At 46.4% G+C, this 7,174-nt stretch overlaps 1 long non-coding RNA gene across 1 annotated transcript; it reads right to left on the bottom strand.

Annotated features, from left to right (window-relative positions):
- Positions 1 to 4,253: 4,253 nt before the first annotated feature.
- LOC142481362 (uncharacterized) lies at positions 4,254 to 6,690 on the bottom strand. The gene is made up of 2 exons (XR_012795759.1): positions 6,560 to 6,690; positions 4,254 to 5,097 (listed from the first exon to the last, which is right to left on the bottom strand). It is a non-coding gene; the product is annotated as an uncharacterized LOC142481362 (long non-coding RNA).
- Positions 6,691 to 7,174: the final 484 nt, after the last annotated feature.

The following is a 7,174-nucleotide window of genomic DNA, read 5'->3' as shown; positions in this document are numbered from 1 at the left end:
GCCGCTGCTGTAGCTGGAGTCTTTCAAAAGTGTGATTCCCGGCTGCAGCAGCGCAGCGTCAGTTTCAGCAGCCAATCAATGTGCAGACGTTTTCATTGATTGGCTGTTGAAATTGCTGGGGGACGGGTGATGGGGGGACGGGGTTTATTATTTTATTTATTCTCACATTTATTATTACATTATTTATTTATCCGCCGCCCGCCCGCTCCCCCGCCCGCTCCCCCGCCTGCCCACTCCCCCGCTTGCTTGCCCGCCCGCTCCCCCGCCCGCCCACTCCCCCGCTTGCTTGCCCCCCCGCTCCCCCGCCCGCGGATCATTCCGTCTGCTGGGGATGTTCACACATCGCCCAGCAGACGGAGGCGCGCGCACGCAGCACCGCAAAGCGCCATGTGTGCTCTTGCCCTAAGTTTATGTGTGTATATGTGTGTGTATATGTGTGTATGTATGTATGTGTGTGTATGTATGTGTGTGTGTACAATATTATTAAAAAAATTATTAAAGGATTCATTTATTTGAAAACGCATTTAAACACACACACACACACACACACACACACACACACACACACACACACACACACACACACACACACACACACACACACACACACACACACACATATATACATACACACACACATATACATACACACACAGTACCTTACACTTGCGCACAGTACACACACGAATGTGTGCGGCACGTACACGCGCCTTCGCACAGGCACGCACGGCCGCACACACTATATAACAGCCCTTATGTGGTTCATCTGGCCCAAAACCCTGCGTTTTACAATGTATATGTGGAAACCTTTATTCAATGTATTTCTGTGTACTCTGACTGTGAATGTGTATTCTGTTGTTCTCTATGTGTGCTAGGCTAATAATACACTTACCCAGCGTGCACGCCCAGGGAACATGGTTATCGCTAGTCGAGAAAGGGGTGGGGGGTGCAGTGCGGGGGACAAAGGGAGAGTGGGGATGGGTGGCGCTCATGTCTGGGAGACGTTGGTCCGGAACGCAGAGCCTTTGTCTGCCGCAGACACTGAGGCGCCTATCTCTGCAGGAGATATCCGGCTAGCCAGGGGAACCATTGCTGGGTATGAGCCCCATAGGCGCGGTTACGATTGGCCCGGTGTGAAGTTCCCACTCTCCTGTAATCCCACCCGTGGGGGCCATCTTGACTGCACAGTCACACTCCCAGCCCGGATTGGCCACCACAGACGAATCCTCGTGCCGTGATTGGTCCACAAGCAGCATCAGCGCTGTGATTGGCCACGACCCCACCTTCCATGTGTTCCTATGGAGACGGGGAAACTATGCAAAGGGGAGCCCATCTAAGCCCCAGAGACTGGCACGGAGTTAGCGTGTTGGCTAAGGCCTCGGGCCTGGTCAGCGCTTAGGCGCTGACCCGTGCTGAGGCGCGCTGCTGCTCGGCAGTGAGCCCCTGCAGCCGCAAAGAGCGGCTTTAGCAGGGGCCCGCGCACGCTTCCGCCCTCTTCCTACACAAGCAGCTGCACACTCAACACACACCCGCCGCCTCCCACCCCTACGCACCGACATCACTGACTAGCCGCTGCACCCACTCACCACCCGGCGCCTCCCGCCTCACACCCACCCGCCACACTCACACCCCTACGCACCGACATCACTGACCAGCCGCTGCACGCACTCACCAGACACCCGCCGCCTCACACCCGTTCACACCCTAGCGGGACTCCCACCCACAGCCAGCACTCAACTACCCACCCGCCACCCGTACTGAACACCCACCCGATGCCTCACACCCACTCACACCCTAGCGGGACACACACCTCACATTTTTACATCACTTATGTCAGCAAACTAAACATTGTACTGTGGTGTGTTTATAATAAACCATTTTTAAACAACAATATCGTATTACATTTTCTTCCATGTTTCTTTTCAACTATTTATAAATAATAATACCTATTACGGATTTACATCCCGGGAAACGCCGGGTATATCAGCTAGTACAGTATATATAAATATACACACACACAAAGCTGTGTGAGCAACACAGCGCCCCCTAATGACAGAAGGTGTAATTGAGCTGCACAGTCCCTGCTCCTGGTAAAACCGCGACATTACAGAGATAGTCGGGACACCGGGACTCCTCCTTAAAAACCCGGGACGTCTGGTCACCCTAAAATCTTAGATGCTGCAGGAATTGTCAACATTTCCTGAGAGGAAGAGTGAGCGAGAGCTTCTTTACCGGAGAAGCGCTGGACTTTTCCTTTTATGAAGTGGCAATACCGTTTGCATTATCTTTGCTTTGTTTTAAACAGATGCCGCAGTCGCTTCGCGGTAAGGAAATGTAATGGCCTGAGCGGTCGATCGATCCGTTCCCCCGTGATCGATCAGCAAACACCCTGCTTCCCGCGGGTTCGTGCTATGGCTGCCTAGTGCTGAGCCTTTGTAAATAGTTGCTATAGCAACTCACAGAAGTTTAGTACATTCAAACGCAATAAAAAAAAAAAGGAGCGTAAAGAGGTAGGAGGGAATAAAAGAAAATGACGTTTTATCTAATACTACACAAGTGACTTAGTTAAAAAAAAATCCACATACATGCTTTTGAGTGTATTGCTGCTTGCGTGTATTACCAGTAATTAAGTATGTGTAATAAATGAGTTGCACTATACATGTTCTTATCTTCCGTTCCCATATATATGATATCGAATTAAAGACTATTCCAACAGTAGAGGGAATAAGTTGTGCCTTGTTGTTACATTTGATAATGAACAAGACTTTGTGAGTGGATCCGACTATCTTGGCTTTCCCCCCCCCCCCCCCCGCCCCCCCATTTTCTACTGACATACTATAATATAATGAAAAGTATACAGTTTTAACGGCACCACGGTCGAGGTATACAGAAAAAAAACGAAGGTGTGGTGCAGGGGAACGAAGAGGGGCCCTTATTCCCTCCAAAGTTACAATGGGGGGAGTTCCCAGCACTCAATAAAGAACATAAATGCAAAAGATGCTGAGTGATATGTCAAAAAGAATTTTTTTTTACCACTGTACTGATAATAGTACAATATACAGCAAAGATGATGAAATATGCAGCAAACAATTGTAACTGACAATGATAGCTACGGTACAATAAAGTAACCCATCAAGTATATAGACATATCGAGTCATATAAACACATTAAGTGTAATGGGGGGGGGGGGGCAGAGAAGGATACGTGGAAGAGGGAGACAAGGTAAGGGAAAATGAGGAGGGGGAGATGGGGGTGGGGTAGGGGAATAAGGGGGGCAACGTTTTGGGGTTCCGAGCCCCTTCTTCTGGCCTGTTCCCTAAGACTAATCTGATCCAGGTACTTCCCTTACCCCTGTAGGAACAGGAACTCCCTAAATTAAAAGCAATAACAAGGCTGTAATAATAGTGGAAGTAGCTAGACACACTTAAAATAATAATCTCCCAACAGGGTATAATAATACAATCACAAAAATCAAACCAGCTGAGGTTGAAGTTCTAGAGGCGCCCTGTACAACGTCTTCCTCAGCTGGTTTGATTTTTGTGATCGGATTATTCTGTTAGAACATTAGTCCTAGGACTTGGTTGTGCTACTTAGAACTGCCCAATTCTGGGCTGATAGTGTTGTTGCTAGCTTTGGATAGGTGCCTTTGCTGTAATTGTATTATTATACCCTGTTAGGAGATTATTATTCTAAGTGCGTCTAGCTCCTTCCACTATTATTACAGCCTGGTTATAGCTTTTCATTTAGGGAGTTCCTGTTCCTACAGGGGTAAGGGAAGTACCTGCATCAGATTGGTCTTAGGGAACTAGAAGGGGCTAGGAGCCCCAAAACATTGCCCCCCTTATTCTCCTGTCCCCCCCACCCCCCCATTTTCCCTTACCTTGTCTCCCTATTCCACGTATCCTTTTTTCCACCCATTACACTTAGTGTTTTTATATGACTCAATGTCTATATAGTTGATGGGTTTCTTTATTGTACCGTAGCTATCATTGTCAGTTACACTTGTTTGCTGCATATTTCATCATCTTTACTGTATATTGTACCATTATAAGTACAGTAGTAAAAAAAATAAAAATAAAAATTGTTGGCACATCACCCAGTGTCTTTTGCATTTATATAATATAATGGGTCCCTCTTTTCTCTCCCATCCTATTTGTGCCCAATAAACTATTTTCTGAATTTCATTTAAAAAAAAAAAAAAAATATATATATCTTTGAGAAACAAGCAAATTTCACGATTCACAAACTTGGTGAACATTTTGCACATCTTTATTTGGGACACACCCGATTATTCTTCAAGTTGGCCCCTCTATATACAGTGTTTATTAGCAATAGATCTTTGTGGTATTGTACTGACCGATATGGCTGAAACTAGCAGACGACATCATAGAATTAGATGAGAGAGATTGTGGTTAATGGTACACAGAGCATAGTTGAGTAGAAATAGGTACTGTATTGTAGAAAATTATTGTCCACTCTGTTACAGGTTAACTAGCACTAACACGTTAACCCCGTGAAACGGCTTAACAGGTTACTTCTATGCACTTTGTGCAGCTAATATAACACCAGAACACACGTGATCCTGCCTCTCCACCTTAAGTCACTTATGTAAGTTAGCCTGCGGAAAATATAAGAGTAGGAAGTTACCTCCATTGGGACTGTCATTTTTGGACACAGTTTCAAAAGGGAGTGTAAAGTATTTACTTTCAGAGTCATTAAAGACCCCTTTGTATATAACAGTTATTAGGACCACCTTTTTACCCATGTATGTGAAGAAAAGGAATATGGAAGCCGGCATTGTCATTATGTTTCAATCACGCCATATTGAGCGGCAGGTTCCATAGTTACTTCTAGCTATGATAACCAAGTATATGTAAATAGAATGACAACACAAGTATAGATTACATGAGACAGACATGCCGGGTGTGGCCTAGAGCTTGTATTCAACAAATATCACAGAGGTTGGAAGCGTAATCCTCTCTCTCACATCTTCTTTAAGTCCTCTGGTCCGAAGGACATTGGCAGGAGCTGGTGTAGAGTTTTCAGCACATACGCCCCGCTCGGCTTGGTGAGAAAAATATCCCAATCTGATCCAAACTGAGAGAAATCCATTCCGTAGTGTTAACATTTGACATGTGGAACCTTCACCCAGATTCTGCCGTTTCATCCTAAACATCAACTCCATTCTCTCCCATTCCAACACCACACTCATTGTCACCAACACTGATTCCAGTCCTATCCATTGCATGTCCCAAACTAATGCCATTCCAACACTGCACCCCATCTTTTACCCTATTACTACCACCAACACCCGTCATCCTTTTATTTCACTATAACAATCACCCTATCATCTGTTTTCCCAGCACGGATTCTTATATTATCTAACTAATACCAATCCAACATCATCCATTACCTTCACTTTGCAGATCCAGTCTGCTGCACCCCTTACAATTGTTCTACCATCAAAACACAATCCACTCCCCCTCCCAACTATTCCCCCTTGTTTACCTACGCTGTGAGGAACAAGGGGTTCATACTAATAGATAATCTTGCTGTAACATATAAGGCCCGGGCCATGGAGGGGTGAGGAGTTCCGAGCCGCGCTGAGGCTGAAGTCTGTGCGATTTCATGCCCATGCAGGCGAGCCAGCGGGCGCGATCGGAGGCGGGGGGAGACTGAGGGAGGCGGGGCAGTGACATCGCTGGGCCAATCGCCCGCGACGCACTGATGTCTCGGCGCCGTGACGTTGACGCAGCTCCGCGCCGATTGGATGTTGTCAGCCGACAGCGCGCTGAAAAACAGCTTGGCGCTCGGCTGAAAACTCCAGTGCCTCAGCACGCCTGCGGACGCTCGCGTGAGCCCCCTCTCAAGCATCCTTATTGAGGATGGAGGGGCTCAGCGCGGAGCATACGCACGGCTCAGCGCGGCCTGTCCTTCTATGGACTCGGCCTAAGTCTGTGTAGCTGTACCCTTCAGTGAATCTGGTATGTTGTGAAGACTGCTGGGAGTTGGACTGAGGAGGAGAAGCCATGCAGAACAGATGCTGCCTCAGGAGCACAGGGACCCCTCTCCTCCAGGTGAGGACAAGGGCGGAGGTTAGCGGGTTTATACATTAAACTGTGATTCGTGCCGCTGAAACTCCTGCTGACTTCAATGGGAGTTTCCGTGCGATAGTGCCCTGTTCGACATGGTCACAGTTTAATAAATAACCCTCAAGGACTCAAACACCAAAGTTACAGGGGGTTGTGAAGCTGCTCTGTGCGTCGTTTATGAAAGGCGAAGAAACAAACCCTGAGTCCACCTGCCACTTGGGTCTACTTCACTCTGTGTCATAACCAGGCTAAGGAGTCCTAATCCCCACAACACCTTTCCATACCCTCGGCAATACTCTGCTCATTCTTTCTGTTCCTCTGCTGCCCTGTCTATATCCAATTGTAAATACCCCCCCATAACCTTATATCAGTCGCTCCATGTGTGGTCTAAGGAAGAACCTTTAAACAATCACATCCTGCCCACCAAATATACAAGCCCGGTCCTGGACAAGCAATAAATACCATACCTCTCTCATCACTTGTCTGCAGGCTCCACATGGAGTAATGAACTGCTCTTCCACATCACTGTAAGAAGCACACAGATCTGATCAGATTAAATGGTAAAGGTGCAGAGGCGAGGGACTGATCTGGGACAGACGGGAAGTCAGACACACAGGGGTTTAAGGGGGGGGGGGGGGGTTGTGTTATAAAGAGAGAACAGAAGTAATATGTAAGAGAGACATTTAATGAATTTTTTTTTTTCTTTACAAAAACTGAAATAGAATGGCGTTTTTATACAAGGCTCACATGACTAGTAATACTAAATATACAGATTCACTTGTGTGATATAAATGGTTTAGTGTAAATATTGCTATCTAAAAGGAGTAAATATACGTGGGTTAGGAATTGGAGTGAAGGTGCGAGATGTCCGCTCTATCGATAGCAAACAGGAAATCTTCTCACCATTACTTTAAATTATATTTTTGGCTCTATAGATGCTGGCTACAAATATATTCTATTACAAACAATTGTACATATAATTTCAAGGGACACAAATGTTGCCGTTTCATTTCACAATATTTTTCACGTTTTATTTATAAAACTAGCTGATAGACCCGGCGTTGCCCGGAATGTGAATGGAT

Source organism: Ascaphus truei, unplaced genomic scaffold, assembly GCF_040206685.1.
Source record: "Ascaphus truei isolate aAscTru1 unplaced genomic scaffold, aAscTru1.hap1 HAP1_SCAFFOLD_2577, whole genome shotgun sequence".
Taxonomy (NCBI): Eukaryota; Metazoa; Chordata; class Amphibia; order Anura; family Ascaphidae; genus Ascaphus; species Ascaphus truei.
The sequence above is the reverse complement of the archived record's forward strand: the minus strand, read 5'-3'. Positions and strand labels throughout refer to the sequence as shown.